The sequence below is a fragment of the Dipodomys ordii genome, unplaced genomic scaffold (assembly GCF_000151885.1).
Source record: "Dipodomys ordii isolate 6190 unplaced genomic scaffold, Dord_2.0 Scaffold18, whole genome shotgun sequence".
NCBI classification, from domain to species: domain Eukaryota; kingdom Metazoa; phylum Chordata; class Mammalia; order Rodentia; family Heteromyidae; genus Dipodomys; species Dipodomys ordii.
In genome coordinates this window covers 893,600-910,304 of record NW_012267234.1, presented here as the reverse complement: position 1 = coordinate 910,304, position 16,705 = coordinate 893,600, and the positions used below count along the sequence as shown (strand labels likewise).

General features: G+C 36.8%; 2 pseudogenes across 1 annotated transcript; one reads left to right on the top strand and one right to left on the bottom strand.

Annotated features, from left to right (window-relative positions):
- The first annotated feature begins 566 nt into the window (after positions 1 to 566).
- Positions 567 to 1,005, top strand: LOC105983057 (annotated as a pseudogene). The gene has a single exon (XR_001174931.1). The product of XR_001174931.1 is annotated as a 40S ribosomal protein S26-like (transcript).
- Positions 1,006 to 2,153: 1,148 nt separating this feature from the next.
- LOC105982914 lies at positions 2,154 to 2,809 on the bottom strand (annotated as a pseudogene).
- Positions 2,810 to 16,705: the final 13,896 nt, after the last annotated feature.

Sequence of the window (16,705 nt, the reverse complement as noted above, 5' to 3'; positions counted from 1 at the left end):
AGTATTTAAGTGACTCTTCTCTTACGACATCAGAATATTACCCAGGCTGGGAAGTTGACTCAGTGGTAGAGTGCTTGCCTCACATGCATGAGGCCCTGGGTTCGATTCCTCAGCAGGACATAAGCAGAAAAAGCTGGAAGTGGCACTGTGGCTCAAGGTAGAGCAAGCGCTAGCCTTGAGCTGAAGAGCTGAGGGACAGTGCTCAGGCCCAGAGTTCAGGCCCCACGACCAACCAAAAAAAAAAAAAAAAGTGGTAAAAGAAGAACTTCATTAGCTTAAAGACCAATAAAGAGCTCCAGGAAGCTCAAAGTAAAACCTAGCGATCCTACAAAATAAAGGGAACAGCAGCAATCTCTGAGCATCCCTATACATAGTTATGAGGATTCCACCTCTGTTTTTTGGATCTTTAGTAAATTTCTTTTTACAAAATTAAAGTGGCTGGTGTGGTGGGAGGCACTTGGGAAGCTGGAGCAGAAGGATCATGAGTTTGAGTCCAGCTGCATTGCACAGTAAACCCATCACAAAGACAAAACAAAAACCTTAAAAAACACTACTGGAGTCTCTCTGGCCCTCGCTTTCAAGATGACCAAAAAAAGAAGGAACAATGGTCGAGCCAAAACGGGCCGCGGCCACGTGCAGCCTATCCGCTACACAAACTGCGCCCGGTGCGTGCCCAAGGACAAGGCCATTAACAAGTTTGTCATTCGGAACGTAGTAGAGGCCGCTGCCTTCAGGGACATTTCCGAAGCGTGTCTTCGACGCTTATGTGCTTCCCAAGCTCTATGTAAAGCTCCATTACTGCGTGAGTTGTGCCATTCACAGCAAGGTCGTCAGGAATCCATCTCGTGAAGCCCGGAAGGACCGAACACCCCCACCCCGATTTAGACCTGCTGGTGCTGCTCCACGACCTCCACCAAAACCAATGTAAGGAGCTGGATAGTTCCAGACTTCAGAAAAGCTGTCTTCTAGGGACAACAAAAACAAATAAAATGGAAGTTATACTTTAAAAAATAAACACTACTAGCCCCGTTTGGTTTTCACCTGTTTGCATGTCTCAGATAAGAAATTTTATCATTAGGTATATATTAAAATTTAACAGCTTTTTAACTCACAAAGTGTTCATTCTAAGCATGAATAATCTACAAGAATAGTACATAAACAGAGAGTTTTGAGGTAGGCTAACATTTCCTGTGTTCTACACATCAAAATACAAAGATCTCTGTTACATGTATAAATGTAAGATAGAGCTATTACAAGATAATACATATATAAACCACTGAAATTCTAACAATGTTTCTAATGACACCATACTTCCTAACCCAACTCAGTAGAAAGAAAATAGAAACAGTATTTTATTTTTAAATAAAGTTTTTTTATTATTATTGTGAAAATACCATACAGAAGGGTTACAATTATATGAGCAAGGTAATGAGTATATTTCTTATCAAGCATTGTTGCCTCCTCCTTTGTTTCCCCTTCCCAATCCCTTCCCATCTCCCCACACACACACCTCACTACCTCCTTCCTTCCCCCCAAGCCAAAGTTGTAAAGTTCCTTTTTCCACATAATGTCTTGTACATCTCATTGTTGCAATGGGTCCACCTATATCTCTATTTAAACAATTTGTTTTTTCCCTTCCCCTCCACAAATTATACCAACATCAAATACAATGAAAACAGGTGTTATACCATGGGGGAGGGATATACAAAGCAACAAAGAAATCATCTTATAAATATGTTAGAAACAATCGCATGAAAGAAAAAACATTTGAGTCATTATCTTGGGGTTCATTTCACATAGTATCAACTTATCTGACCGTTTCTGCTTGTCTCAGATATATACTAGTAATTGCAAATAAGGGAAACCGTGGGACCTATGTTTCTTTGGGCCTAGCTTACTTCACTTTATATAATTTTTTCCAAGTCTTTCCATTTCCTAACAAATGGGGCAATGTCATTCTTTCTGATGGAGGCATAGAATTCCATTATTTACATATACCACATTTTCTTGGTCCATTCATCTACTGAGGGGCATCTGGGTTGGTTCCATATCTTAGCTATGGTAAATAATGCTGCAATAAACATAGCTATGTTCTTAAGTGGAAAAACAAATCCATCATTCCATTTTGTGATAATGATTGAGCTCTAAACCATTCAGAGTGTACAATTTCTGCAGTTCTTCCTCAATACAACAGACCACATAAACTTTTTCTCTATTCGGGAAGTCTGATCGTTATTTTGTCTTCTTAAAAATTGCTTTCCAAGATACAAGGTAGCCATGGTAGTTAAGTTCTTCCTGCTGCCCACTTTACACCTTATGTAACCATACAGGTTGGCACCTTGTAGTACCACATCCATAATAACCACAGCCAACCACTTGACTCTGAAGGAGAAGAGAGCACTGAAGGCAAATATCACCCACAGCACTGAAAAGGCAGTAAGTCCCAACCAAAAGATTCTTGATTCAGCTTCTGAAACAGTTTTATTATCTTGAGGAGTTGCCTCTCTGGACTCAAACACCCAGTGGCTTTTTCCATCCTCATCAATATGATTCCGCCAATGGAGGCTGACCACTAGTCTATCTGTAACATTCTTCACAGCCCAAAAGTCACATGACAACAAGATAATTGTCACCATACTGAGGAATTCATAGAGAAGACAACTACAATTGCACTGACTCAAAAGAACAAATGGAAAAAGAATGCCACTGGATGTCTGACTTTAGTTTTTTTGGTCTATTTAGCTGTCTCCTCTTCTGCGTCAAACAGTGAAGCATCTTCAATGTCATCATTACTGTCCTGTGACAACATGGCGGCTTAGTGCCAGCGTCACTCCATGGTTTCCCTTATTTTCAATAACTAGTATATGTCTAAGACAAGAAGAAAAGGTCAAAAGCTATGTACATATGGCCATATCAGATGATGCTATGCAAAATGAACCCCAAGATAGGGACACAAGAGGTTTTATCTTTCTTGCTGTCTTTTTTTGTATGTTCTTCCCCCATGGTATAACCCATTTTTGCTGTATTTGATTCCAGTGCCCTACAACTTATATACACATTTTTATAATTTGGGGAGGGGAATGGTAATACCAAAATGCTGAAACAAGGATACAAGTTGACCCACTGTAACAATGAGATTTACAAGACACTATGTTGAAAATGAACTTTATAACTTGGCGGGGGGGAGTTGGAGAGGAGGGGAGGAAAGGGATGGTAGAGGAAAAACAAAGGAGAGGCTAACAACATTCGATAGGAAATGTACTCGTTACCTCACTCGTGTAACTGTAACCCCTCTGTGCAGCATCTTTACAACAGAAATTATGTATTAAAAATAATATTTATCCAACAAACTAGGAAAATCTGGATAAGATCAATGTATTATATTGATGGCTGTTATGATGAATTACAATAGTGCAAGATATAAACACTGGAGGTAACTAGGAATGAAGTGCACAGTATCTCTCTGGTTTATTTCTTTCAACTGCATGTCAATCCACAATTAACTCAAAATAACAAGCTTCATTTTTTTAAAAAAAAAATCACCCAAATTTTTTTCATCATATTAATTATAACATTACAAAGTTGAGCATGGTAGCTCATGGATATAATCTCAGCAGTCAGAAGGATCCCAAGTTTGAGACTAGAATAGGTTATATGGTAAGACTCTGTCTCAAAAAGAAGAAAAAGAAAAATATTATGACTCATTAAAAACTCCTGACTCAAAAACCCCTACATGCCTGCAGAGTTCTCTCACTTCACTTTTCTGCACTGTCCCACCATACTTCTTAAAGAGTTAGCAAGAACCAGGCACAACTATGTTGAAATACCCTTTCTCTGAACTCTTCAGGACCAGTCTTTCTTATCTATCAGTTCTTAACTGGATATATTCTCCTACAGGCTTTTCCTGACCACATAAGTAGACACCCATTTACCATGTTACATCATCCTCCATTAATTAGAACCCTTCCAGGACTTTGTCTATTTCCAATGGGTTATAAATCTCCATTCAAATATTTACTTGGTGATTTCATGCAAGCCTCAAATTAGACCTGAAGGAGCTGAGAAAACATAGAGTAGACAGACTTCAGAGATAGATAGAGAATGGGAAGAACAGAAAAGTGGACCTTTCTATGCACCAGTGCAGAGATAAAGGATGAGAATTCTCTCAAAACTTTATGTGATTCCTCTTGACTCTATCTAAGAAGCTCATTGGTAGAACCTGATTGTAGAATGTGGGCAAAGTGGCCAGAGCTAAGAGCTGTCCATCTTAGAGATGATAATACCTATTCCTAGTGACTGTGTGGTCAGGAATCAATCCAACAGTCCCCCTTTCCTGCAACTGGAACAAATCCACTTTTACCTATATCACTTTCTGGACTTATCTGATCATGATCCTGTAAAAGTCCAAAAAAAGTGTTTAAAACACTATATGTACGACAGGCAGGATCTCACAGTCATGAAAGTGTTTGAAACACTGTGTGTGAAGCAGACCCAAGTCTTGGGTTCATTTAACATAAAAGAAAGGGTTTTGAAAACATCTCTTCATTTCAAGACAATATTTGCTTTAAACCATTTCTACTTCTGTCTTTAAAAAAATAAATAGAAGCAGTGTACTGACATTCTCATTTTCAAGTCCTCAGTGGGTTTCATTGTCACAATCACCCAGGGTTATCAAGATGCTTCCTTTACAATTGCCAGCCAGGTTAGGCCCAGGACAAACTATCATATGCTTCACACATCCGACTACAATCAGAGTAGAGCTGTCTTATTCTTCAAACTAGAATGAAGGCCGAGTATTGATTTCTTCATGAGCAACAGTGTTTAACTCTTGTGCTTTCGGACTAAAGGCCTTGGAAGCTCCAGGGATTTTTCCAGAGTAAGGAAAATCATCTTCCCTTGTAGGAGGGTTTCTCAGAACTGCTGTGGGAAGTACTAAATATTGGTTCAAAGGATATAGCATTAAAAAAAAAGCATGGTAAGCTGGGTACTGGTGGCTCATGCCTTTAATCCTAGGTACTCAGGAGGCTGACTTCTGAGGATCAAGGTTCAAAGCCAGCCCGGGCAGGAAAGTCTGTGAGACTCTAATCTCCAATAAACTACTCAGGAAACCAGAAGTGGCGCTGTGGCTCAAGTGGTAGAGTGCTAGCCTTGAGCTGAAGCACTGAAGGACAATGCCCAGGCCCAGAGTTCAAGCCACATAACCGACCAAAAAAAAAAAAAAAAACATTGTACTATGCATATATCCAATCCCACACCCTCACCTATACACATTAGCACAATTAACCATGCTGATTCACTAATTGGCCAGATCAAACTCAAGGCATAAAAGTTTTCCACAAGATACACACAAGGTTCAAATGTTAACAAAGAACATGCCAGTCTTTATTTGATACAGTCTTCCTGGCAACCCATTTTACAGATAAGAAAATTGACTCAATAAAACATTTAGGAATGACTTGCATTTTATTTAGGGTTTTGCTCATTGCACTGCACACCCTGTACTTCACCTGCAGATCAAGTCCCAAGTCCCCCCTTGGCAGGAGCATCTGCATGTGATAATGTCTGGCTGTCAGTTATTATTTCTTACATAATAATACTGTAGAACTTAATGTAAGATTCGTAGAAGCTCAGATTTTGTTACCTGTCTTTTAATAATGCAGATTTTTGTCAAACCAAATAAAGATCAATGAATGCTCTATTAAAAAAAACACTTAGGAAGATGAAGTTCCATGTTCTTGAGGCTCTTTCTAGGCATCACCTGATTTTTTTCTCCCAAAATGAAGAATTATTTGAGTAAGACTAATCAAAAGTATTATTTCCTCTCATTAAAGCCAATTTAACCCATACTTTTGTGTGAAATTTAGTAAAACTTAGGTGGAGAAAGGGCATAGTATTGGTATAAATTTCTATATGTCACCGGGCACCAGTGGCTCCTGCCTATAAACCTAGCTATGTAGGAGGATGAGATCTGAGGATCAAGGTTCAAAGCCAGCCTGGGCAGGAAAGAACTGTGAGACTTATCTCCAATAAACCACTCAGAAAACCAGAAGTGGTGCTGTAGCTCAAGTGGTAGAGCACTATCCTTGAGCTAAAGAGCTGAGGGACACAGTGCCCAGGCCCAGAGTTCAAGCCCCCATGGCCAACAAAAAAAAATTCTATTTGAAAAAAAATTCTATTTGTCAAATTTGTCCTTTTCCATACATCAATCTGAACAATTTGTTCACTCATCCCAAAGGTCCTGATACAGAGGTTGCAAATACAGTTTGTTTATAATCTCACATGGTGACAAGTTTAATGATAAATCATTTTTAATATTTTTGACCTGTATGTGCACATACTGCATCTTATGGGATTCTTCCACCACAGAAGTATTGGTAACTAAATTTACAGAATAGATGAAGACATTAAGGAGCCCAAAATAAGTTAAATTGCATGAAATAGCATATATAATGAAGGACAGATCTGGGTACCAGCAGATTTATGGCCTCAAAATCTATTCCCCTACGATCCCCAGCCCTATCATGCTGCTCAGGCAGAGAGGTGAGGAGGAAGTACTGCAAGTGTTATGCAGAAAGGAGCTAGATACATCTCCACGTATATTTTCTAAGTATCTGCTATATGCAAGTTACTGGACTAATCATGGGTGTCACAGCAGTAAACACAACAAAAACTCCAGCCTCCTGAAACTGACTTAGTCTGATTTTTTTTGGTGCGACAAATAACTGAGAAAAACAATTTAAGAGAGACAATATTATTTTGGCTCATAGTTTCAGAGGTTTTTTTTAACTATCCTGGTCAGGAGGTCAAGGAGAAGCAAAGTTGGCTCATGATATGAAGGAAGCAGAGATTGAGAATGTCAGCACTCAGTGGCTTTTTCCTTTCTCCTTTTTCATTCCATCTGGGCCCACTATCTATGGGATGGTACTACACATGTTCAAGGCAGATCTTCTCCCTCTTAATAATTTCTTGTTGAAATGCCCGCACAGACACACCTAAAGGTGTGCTTTACTAGTTTCCTGGACACTTCTCAATCTACTCAAGTTGATTGTCAGCCCAACCATAACACAAACATTGATAGTTTATATACATTTTTAAAAAAAGAAAATAAAGTTTTCCCACATCACAAAATGAAAAACAATATTTGTTGTTACAGTTAAATGTGGAGGTATTAGCTCTGGATCTTTTTATTCTACAGTGTTAGTTAAATACCTGACTCACTATTCCCATTCATTGTTGTGAATGAGTCATAGCAGACTGGGGTGTCTATACAATTCCCTGCACGTAGCTGTATCTTAATTGCTTTTTCTCTTTCTCAGGAGAGCATAACAGAATGCAAGAAAGTGTTCTCTTGTTATAGAATAACCATGAATCCATAGGTAATTATTTGCAAACTTCAATAGTTTAGAAATTGCAACAAATTTCTTGTGACACATCTCACAAGTGAGGAAGATACTGAAATACCATGTTCTGACAAAGTTATTATCACCAGAGATCTTATGAGATTTCTATTCTGAAGAAAGAAGTAACTTACTAATTCATCATAAACCATTTATAATGGATCATTGGTCTATATATTGAGTATGCTGGCTACAACTCTATAAATGTATATAGCCTTCAGTTTAGTTATTTTTTAATTCTACTTAGCACAGAGTACAAGGTCAGAAAAAGCCTTCTCAATAAGAAAGGGGAAGAGGTCAGGACACATGAAAAATCTTCACTTAAATCTGAAAACTTGTCTTCAGTAAGCCTCATATATGATTTAAACGAAGTAGGAACATGACAGCAATTAGTATAGTTGTGGACTCAAACATCTTGGATAAGGTCAGAAAAGTAGTATATTTATTAAACTTAAAGGATGTATCCTAGGTTGCAAAGCCCCTCCTTGAATGAAACAGAACTTATCCACATTGTTCCAATGAAGACAGTTTTATGTAGTGTACATGTTCAGGATTACAAGCACAATTTAAGGAACAAATTTAAGATGGTGGACCAATTTAAGAAGCTATAATAATATGAACTAATAATTAATACCCTTAAGCAAACTTGGAATGTTCCAGGAACCCAATAAGAACTAGGCCCATGGAAGAAAGGTTTCCAAAACAAAGTGACTGGATGCATTTTTTTTTAAATCAGAGTTGCTATTTTTTGGTGGTTTTATTTTTACTTTATTGTTTTAGAGATGATATACAGGGTTGCCTTTACATACATCAGATAGTAAATGCATTTCCTTTTGCATAGATCCCTTACCCTTTCCCATTCCCTCCCTCCCATGTCCACCCATGAGATGCATGGTTCACTTTCACCAATGTACAGTATAGCCAGTAGGCTCCTTTGCTGCATTTTTTCACCCATTTTTCCACTGATTCTGTGCCCTCTCCCTGCTGCCACACCTTCCCCCAGATATGCACAAGTGTACCTTATATGAGGTAAAGAATACAGTCATCAGAACAATAAAAAATAAATTTTAAAAAAATGTTCTTTGTTTCCATATCTTTGGAGTTTGTTTCAGTATGAATATTATTTTATAATCATATGAAGAGGTGCTTGGGTATTGCAACTTGGTGATTTTCTCCTAAGACTATCCTCTTTTGGTCTCACTGTATGTGAGTCTAGAATCCTGTATAATTTGTCATGTCCTATTGAGTTTTAAATCTAACTTCTGCATATCAGGGAGATCATACACTGTTTGTCTTTCTGATCTTGGCTTACCTTACTTAACATGATTTGTTCTAGTTCCATCATTTCCTTGTGAATGACATTATTTTATCCTTTCTAATGGATGTATAAAGTTCCATTGTATATAGGTACCACATTTTTTGGATCTACTCATCTATGGTGGGGCATCTGGGTTGTTTCCATATCTTGGCTATTATGAGTAGTGTGGCAATGAACATGGATATGCAGGCATCCTTGTCATATCCTGGTATGAATGGGTTGTATGGAAGGTCTATGTTTAGTTTTTTGAGGAATCTCCAGACTACTTTCCAGAATGGTTCTATTAATTTACATTCCCATCAGTAGTGCAGTAGGGTTCCTTTTTCTCCACATCGCTGCCCATTTGCCAGAGCTGTTTTGATTTGCTGTGTTTCTTTGCCATTCTTATCTCTTCTTCTGAGAAGTCTCACCTTAGCTCCCTTGACCATTTAGTGATTGGTTTATTAGGTTTAGGAGGAGTTCATTTCTTGAGTTCCTTGTATATATTGGATATTAGGCCTTTGTCTGATGTATTGCTGGTAAACATCTTTTCCCAATTGGTTGGCTGCCTCTCTAGTTTAGTAGCTATGTCCTTAGCTGTGCAGAAACTTTTTATTTTAATGTAGTTCCATTTGTAGAGTTTCTGGATTTAGTTTTTATCTAAGATAGCCTACCAAGCCAAGGAAGAAATCCAAAAGACATACTAAGCCTATCTTCATCACCATACTTTAATATATCATCATTGCATATTACTGGCCAAAACCAAGGAGTCTGGGTAATGAGGCTGTGTGATGCAACCTACAAGAGTCAGCTTTGCAAAGCATAAAATAGAACAAAAGGGAAAGGAAGAGAGGTGGGAATATAAATGCACAAAAAGAAGTGATGCTTTACCAATTCTTCTAGCCCATTCTCAAGCCAAATTCCTCTCTCAATTTTCCTTCCCTGAGCCATTGGCTTTTTATCAGCTGCACTTTTCTCAGAGCTCCTATATGTACATATCCTTCTTCCTCAAATTCTTTCAGCACCACCTCATGTGCAGAATTTCTCTTAAACACCATTTCTAAGGGAAACTGCTGGAGACCTCAACAATCAAAATTGTAATCTATAAAGGGCACCAAAACATCCTCTAAAATGGAATGAGATAAAGACAAATTGGATTTACTGAAGTCCTCTACTGTTATGTGGTACTGGTGGTATAGATAAAATTCAAAGTCACTGATCAGCTAAAACCACTAGATGCCATCTAAGAAACTGTATTTGGTTAACTATGGGACTTCCATTATGCTGAATGGAGCATGGAGTTGAAGGCCCGAGCCTCAGGAAAGGAAAAGAAAGGCTCAAGATTCTATGTCTACCCACTTACTCAACACCTTGCAAGTACCTATAATGTTCTTACTGTTCTCAACCTGGGGGCACTATGTTGATGGCTTAGTCACATGATTAAGCCCAAGTGGGGGTTGACTACACTGTTTTTTTAGTTTGTTTGGTTTTTTTTTACTTCTATATGGTTAAAATGCATTACATCTTTAGTGATATCTTTCCTAGTTCATTACTATAAGATTCAGGCTTGTTAAGTACTTGCATAGTAGTTAGCTTACTCTCAGGAACCTCATAGGTAGATCTTCAAAACTTATATTGAATAAATAAAGGAATTAAGCAACACATTTGTGTGCACACACAAGATCAAATAAGGTAGTGAAGTTTTATTTTATGAAACACTATATGGTTTTATGAGCCACCAGTTGAAATTTTTAGTTAAATTATAAATATATTTTTTTGGTCGGTTGTGGGGCTTGAACTCTGGGCTTGAGCGTTGTCCCTCAGCTCTTCAGCTCAAGGCTAGCACTCTACCACTTGAGCTACAGTGCCACTTCCGGTTTTCTGGTGGTTTATTGGAGATAAAGAGTTTCACGGACTTTCCTGCCCAGGCTGCCTTTGAACTGCGGTCCTCAGATCTCAGCCTCCTTAGTAGCTAGGATTACAGGCATGAGCCACTGGTGCCCAGCATAAATTATAAATATATTTTAAGGGGGACTTGACTAACCAGAGCACTCTTCTGAGTGGCATAAAGATTAAAAATCCTGACAACTAACCCCTCTGTACAGTTTGTTCACAAATAAAATTAAATTAAATTAAAAAAAAATTTAATAAATGGGATACATATAACTTACTGATGTTAAAAATGGTTCAAAATTCTACTGACTTAAAAATTAGTATACTTATCAATATTCAATAACAATAAATATAAATCTAAATATTAACATTTTCGACAAATCCTGACTATATTATTACTATGATAACATGCTATTATTGCAGCTATTTCTATTAATATTTAAACTTAATATTTTTCACATTTTATATATCTCAGGTAGCCTATAATTTTTCCTTTATTTACATTGCTCAATTTTCAGGATATTCTGTATCTCATTGTAAATAGAATAAATTTTATTTTAACAACTAAAAAAAAAAAAATCCTGACAACTAGTGCCACAGATCACTCCAAATTCTACATTTGTTTAAAATGATCTCTAATGCATTTGCACAGAAGAGAAGTTTGCTTTTTTTAACAGTGATAGGTGACTTATTCATTTGCATATGTACCCTATGCAAACCACTTCTTATCCAAAACACAAGACTGATATTTTGTCTGAATTGGCAGGAGAAAATAAAAGATAATTAAATTTATAACAAAACCAAGCTGCTTACAATTTTACAAATCTATAAAGAAATTCTAAAAGGAAAGCAATACATATACTCATCATAGAGGTACTGCTGAAAAACAATATAAACTATTAAACCTTAAATAACCCCTCCCCCAAAAAGAGAATAAGAAAAAAAAATATGAGAAAGAGCTACCATATTGAATGACTTTATATGGTAGAATAAGGAACCTATAATTTCATTCTTCTCAAAAAAGAAGGTAATTTCCCAAACTAAATTCAAAGAAATTCTAAGAAAAACATATCTAAATTTAAAGGCAGTTCCTTTTTTTTATGCTGGAAGTATGTACTTTTCTAGCAAGTCTGCCTATAAAAATATATGTGTGTATTGATACTTGCTAGAATTATGTGGCTACAGTTTTCATGAGCTCACTAACCGCAAAGGAGAAGGAAGGGGGAAGCCCTATTTTATGCTATAAATATTCTGCCTTCTGAGGTTTAAGAGTCCCAGGAATGTCACACTGAAAAGTAGCCCTGCATGTCATTTCTTCTTCTATTTTGACCTATAGTTAAGTCCATGCTAATATAATTTCCCATTTCCTCAAAAAGAAATTAAAAGTCAGAAACAATTTAAATTACTTGAATCCTCTCCCATGAGAGGAATTTGTATACCACAGAAATGAATACAATTCTTTGATGGGGAATGCTTATTCGCTGTTGACAGCTTTTTAGTGAAAAAGATAGAAATCAGATTGAATTTCAACAGTGAGAAATTGAGAGCTTGTTCTGCCAGCAGGAGTCTGAGGCCTCTAATTTTACCTCTGCAAAACAAAGATGAACCACGAATATAATCTACCTACTTTTCAAAAACAAAACATAAAAATTCTCCGTATAGCTGGCTTCAAAGTAAGAAAAATTGCACACAGCACCAGCTCTGTACTTTCCATCTTGGTACTAATATAATAGCTACACTATATTCAAAAGCAGATAGAATAGATTCCAAATTCCATTATACTCTCTATTCTGAACTTTTCATTTGAACAATGAAGTCCACAGTAACCCCATCAAACTTCTTTAAACCAAAGGTCTGACTATCCCTGAATACCAAGCTGTCTCTAACACACAAAATTAAATTATATTCAATACAAAATGTAGTGATTGTCAAAGATACGTTTTTTGCAACAGTGGTGATATTCACTATTCATTAAATTCCAGTAACCTCCTAATTATATATAATAAATCTAAACAGATAAAACTTCTTTGTAATACAAATAAAATGTGGCTTTAGTAAGTATGTCAAATTTTTCAGACATTTTTCTATCATCCAGATTTGAGACAGACGGTAATGCTTATAAATATCACGTGCCAAATGAAGCTGAGGGGGAGAACCAATGACAGTTTCCCAAGTTAGTATATTATGTCTGTGAAAGGGGCATTTGTTAACAGATATAGATACAAATATGTGTATGTAATTATAGATATAGATATACTTTTTTGGTCAGTTGTGGGGCTTGAACTCTGGGCCTGGGTGCTATCCTTGAGCTCTTCAGCTCAAGGCAAGCACTCTACCACTTAAGCCACAGTGCCACTTACCGTTTTCTGGTGGTTTATTGGAGATTTGAGTCTCATAGCTTTTTCTGTCTGAGCTGGCTTTGAACTGTGATCCTCAAATCTCAGCCTCCTGAGTAGCTAGGATTACATGCCTGAGCTACCAGCAACTGGCCAAATAAATATTTTTAATATCATGGGTATCCACAATCCTATGTGTATTATCTCAGGAAGAAACAGGAGAGATGTTACTATAGACTCAAAACAATAACTTCCTCAGAGTTCTCTGTTTCCTCATAACGGATCAAAGGGAAAAGAAAAATAATAATAATGCTACTACCAAGCTTTCAGACAAGAATGTATGTGATGTTTTAAGGAACAATACTAATCAAACACAAAACTTAATATAATTAATGAAAATGGCATGGTAAATTAAGCAAAAATGCAAAGCAGTTTACAAGACTGGGAAGAAAGAGCTGTGTAACTATACAGAAAAATAGATGTCACATTCAATTTTAAAATGAATTATGTTAAGGCTGGGTTGTGGTCAAGTGGTAAAATGTCTGTCTAGTAAGCACAAAGTCCTGAGTTCAAACACCAGTTACACCAAATTTTAAAAAAGAAAAGAAAATAACATATCACCTAGTGTATTGTTTTAACAAAAACCTCAACTCATTATGGGTTTCAAATATTTTATTCCTCAAAATATTTAGGCATTAATATACATGATAATCTAGCTTTAAAGAAATAAATTAATTGAGTTTATCAGTTCAAAATAATATTTAACAAAGGAGGAGGCAACAATGCTTGATAAGAAATGCATTACCTTGCCCATGTAATTGTAACCCCTCTATATGGTATTTTCACAATAAAAAATAATAATAAATTTTAGCTGGGCCCCTGGTGGCTTACACCTGTAATCCTGGCTACTCAGGAGGCTGAGATCTGAGGACATGGTTCAAAACCAGTCCAGGCAGAAAAGTCCCTGTGAAACTCTTATCTCCAATTAACCACTTAAAAACTGAAAGTAGAGCTGTGGCTCAAAGTGGTAGAGCACTAGCCTTGAGCAAAAGTGCTCAAAGACAGCACCCTAGTCCTGAGTTCAAGCCCCATAACCAACAAAAAATAATTCATGTAAATGCTCATTCAGTTTCAGAATTCTATAGCAGAGAAAGTCCAATTAAATTAAATAATCACCACTTCTGGAAATAGAGTAAATTTTTCTAAAACATATCCTATAAAACCAGAAAATATGGATAAAATTATGGGTAAAACATAATAAATATCCTTTGAAAGGATGTAGGTTAGTCAGATATAAAATTAGAAACAGGAATACATGATGAATGAGCAAAAAAGGAACTTTTAAGCAAATTCAGGCAAATATTTATAGTGTAAAATAATAATAATAATAACTGTAGTGCTTAGTATATGTGGAAAGTGAAGGAAAATGACACACATAGAAAGAAAAATAAATAGAACTAAAGTCTTCTAAAGTGTTAGCATTTTAACAGAAGTGGTAGAAGTTCTAAATTATTTTATACTACAATAGGTTAAGGATGCATGCTTTAGCTTATGGAGTAACTACAAAAGGAAAACTAAAATTAACAATTTAACAAGTGATAGAAATAAAATTTTAAGTGATTAGAGCAAGGCAAAAACTGTGAAAATATGTAGGGACACTACATTCGGCATAATTAAGAACAAACAGTAAATTAGTTAATACCAACAATAAGTATAAGTGGACTAGGTACTGTCCACACATTATTAAATTATTCCCAAAAATAAAATGTCAACCCACATGACTTCCAAATAGTAAAAGCAGAAAACAGTCTAACATTATATAACCCCTTCCACAGGAAAAAAAAAAGTCCATCTCATTTTTAAAATGCCATAATTTGCTTACTGCCAAACCTGTTTGTAAAAACAAACATAAAATCCTAAACTGGATAAAAGTCACCATAAAAAGGGAAATTGGTGAGTAAATAAAGGGCAGACATCAGCAACAGCTGGCAAATGCCTAGAGGTGAAGGGATAAAATGATGTTGCAAACTTACTGGAGACCAAGAGCTGAATATCAGATTAATACTATAATCAGAGAAACTCCATTAACAGAAACTTAAACCATGAAGATTATGTTCCTGGTGCCAAAGACAAATTCATAAGTCAAAGAAAGGAAAAGTAACTTCCTTTGGGTTCTCCCTCTTCCTGGCATCTAGTTCTGTTATCCATGCTTCCACAAGCAAATCTTGCCCAGAAACCAAAAACAAACAAATGTGGGGAGGGCGAGGGAGGAGAATGGTTAAGCAGAATGCACAGCAGGGAAGAACTGGTGGGGAAATTAATCTATGACAAACAGACAAATAACCAGCATCTTGTGTAACCCAAAATAAGGTAGTGAGAACCCAAGATAAATTTCCTCTCCTCAACTTTGCTGCCAGTCAGTCCTTTATATGTATTTTCGCCTCTTGCCCCTTTAGTGACAGATTTAGAGATTCTGCTCCCACAGAAAGGTTAATTTTAAAGGAAATCCACTTTCTCTGCTAACCTCTCACATAACTAGGTAATTCAGAAGCTTAATAGGAACATTGTCTTTACAGTTTAGACGCATTTAAATATTTAGAGGTTTTATCTTTATTGCTGTTGTTTTTAATGTACTGCGTTATTTTTTTGTTTCTTTCGTATGTTCCTCCCCCATTGTATAACCCCTGTTTTCACTATATTTGATTCCAGTGCCCGCATCTTATATTTACTTTTTTATAATTTGTGGAGGAGAAGGGAAATAACAAATTGCTGAAATAAGGATACAGGTTGACCCATTGTAACAATGAGATATACAAGACACTATGTTGAAAAAGAACTTTACAGCTTAGAGGTGGGGCGAGGGAAGGAGTTGGGGAGGTGGAGAGGGAAGGGATGATAGGGAAAAAACAAAGGAGGGGGTAACAATGTTCGATAGGAAATGTACTCATTACCTTACTCATGTAACTGTAATCGCTTTGTGCAGTATCTTTACAATAAAAAAATACATATTAAAAAATTTAAGATCGGGGCTGGGAAGGTGGCTCAGTGGTAGAGAGCTTGCCTTGCATGCCTGAAGCCCTGGGTTCGATTCCTCAGCACCACATAAGCAAAAAGAAAAAAGCCGGAAGTGGCGCTATGGCTCAAGTGGTAGAGCGCTAGCCTTGAGCTGAAGAGCTGAGGGACAGCGCCCAGGCCCAGGCCCAGAGTTCAGGCTCCACGACCTAAAATCTTTTTCATCTCCTGAACTAACTTTCCCCAGAAAAAAAATAATCCTCTTGTTGATAAGCAAGATCTTCAAATATCTGGAGTGTACCAAGAATGGGCTAATGCCAAAATCACAATCCTACACAAAGAATAGGGTTCACCAACACTAGGGATGCTTTCAAAAATATCTGCTTCTAGAGAAAGGAAAAATCCATGGAAATGGCACTGTGTTTCAAGTGGTAGAGCACTTCCCTTGAGCTGAAGAGCGCAGGGACAGTGCCCAAGCACATAGTTCAAGTCCCACGACTGACAAAAAAAAAAGAGGAAAAATCCTTAAATCCCCCTCCAGCTCTTCTCTGCTTATTTGCAAAGATCATTTATGGACCTTGTCAACTTTAGAAAACAAATTTTGGGCTAAAGACAGCTGCAGTGACATGTAGCATGAAAAGGAAAAGCATGACAAAAGTGTTTCCATAAGAAAGTACATGGCTTCCATGGATGTTTCTTTCTATCCTTGGAAATAAGAGTGAGGAAAAAAATGTCAGGAAGAAGGCCACACTAGAGACACTATGTATAAC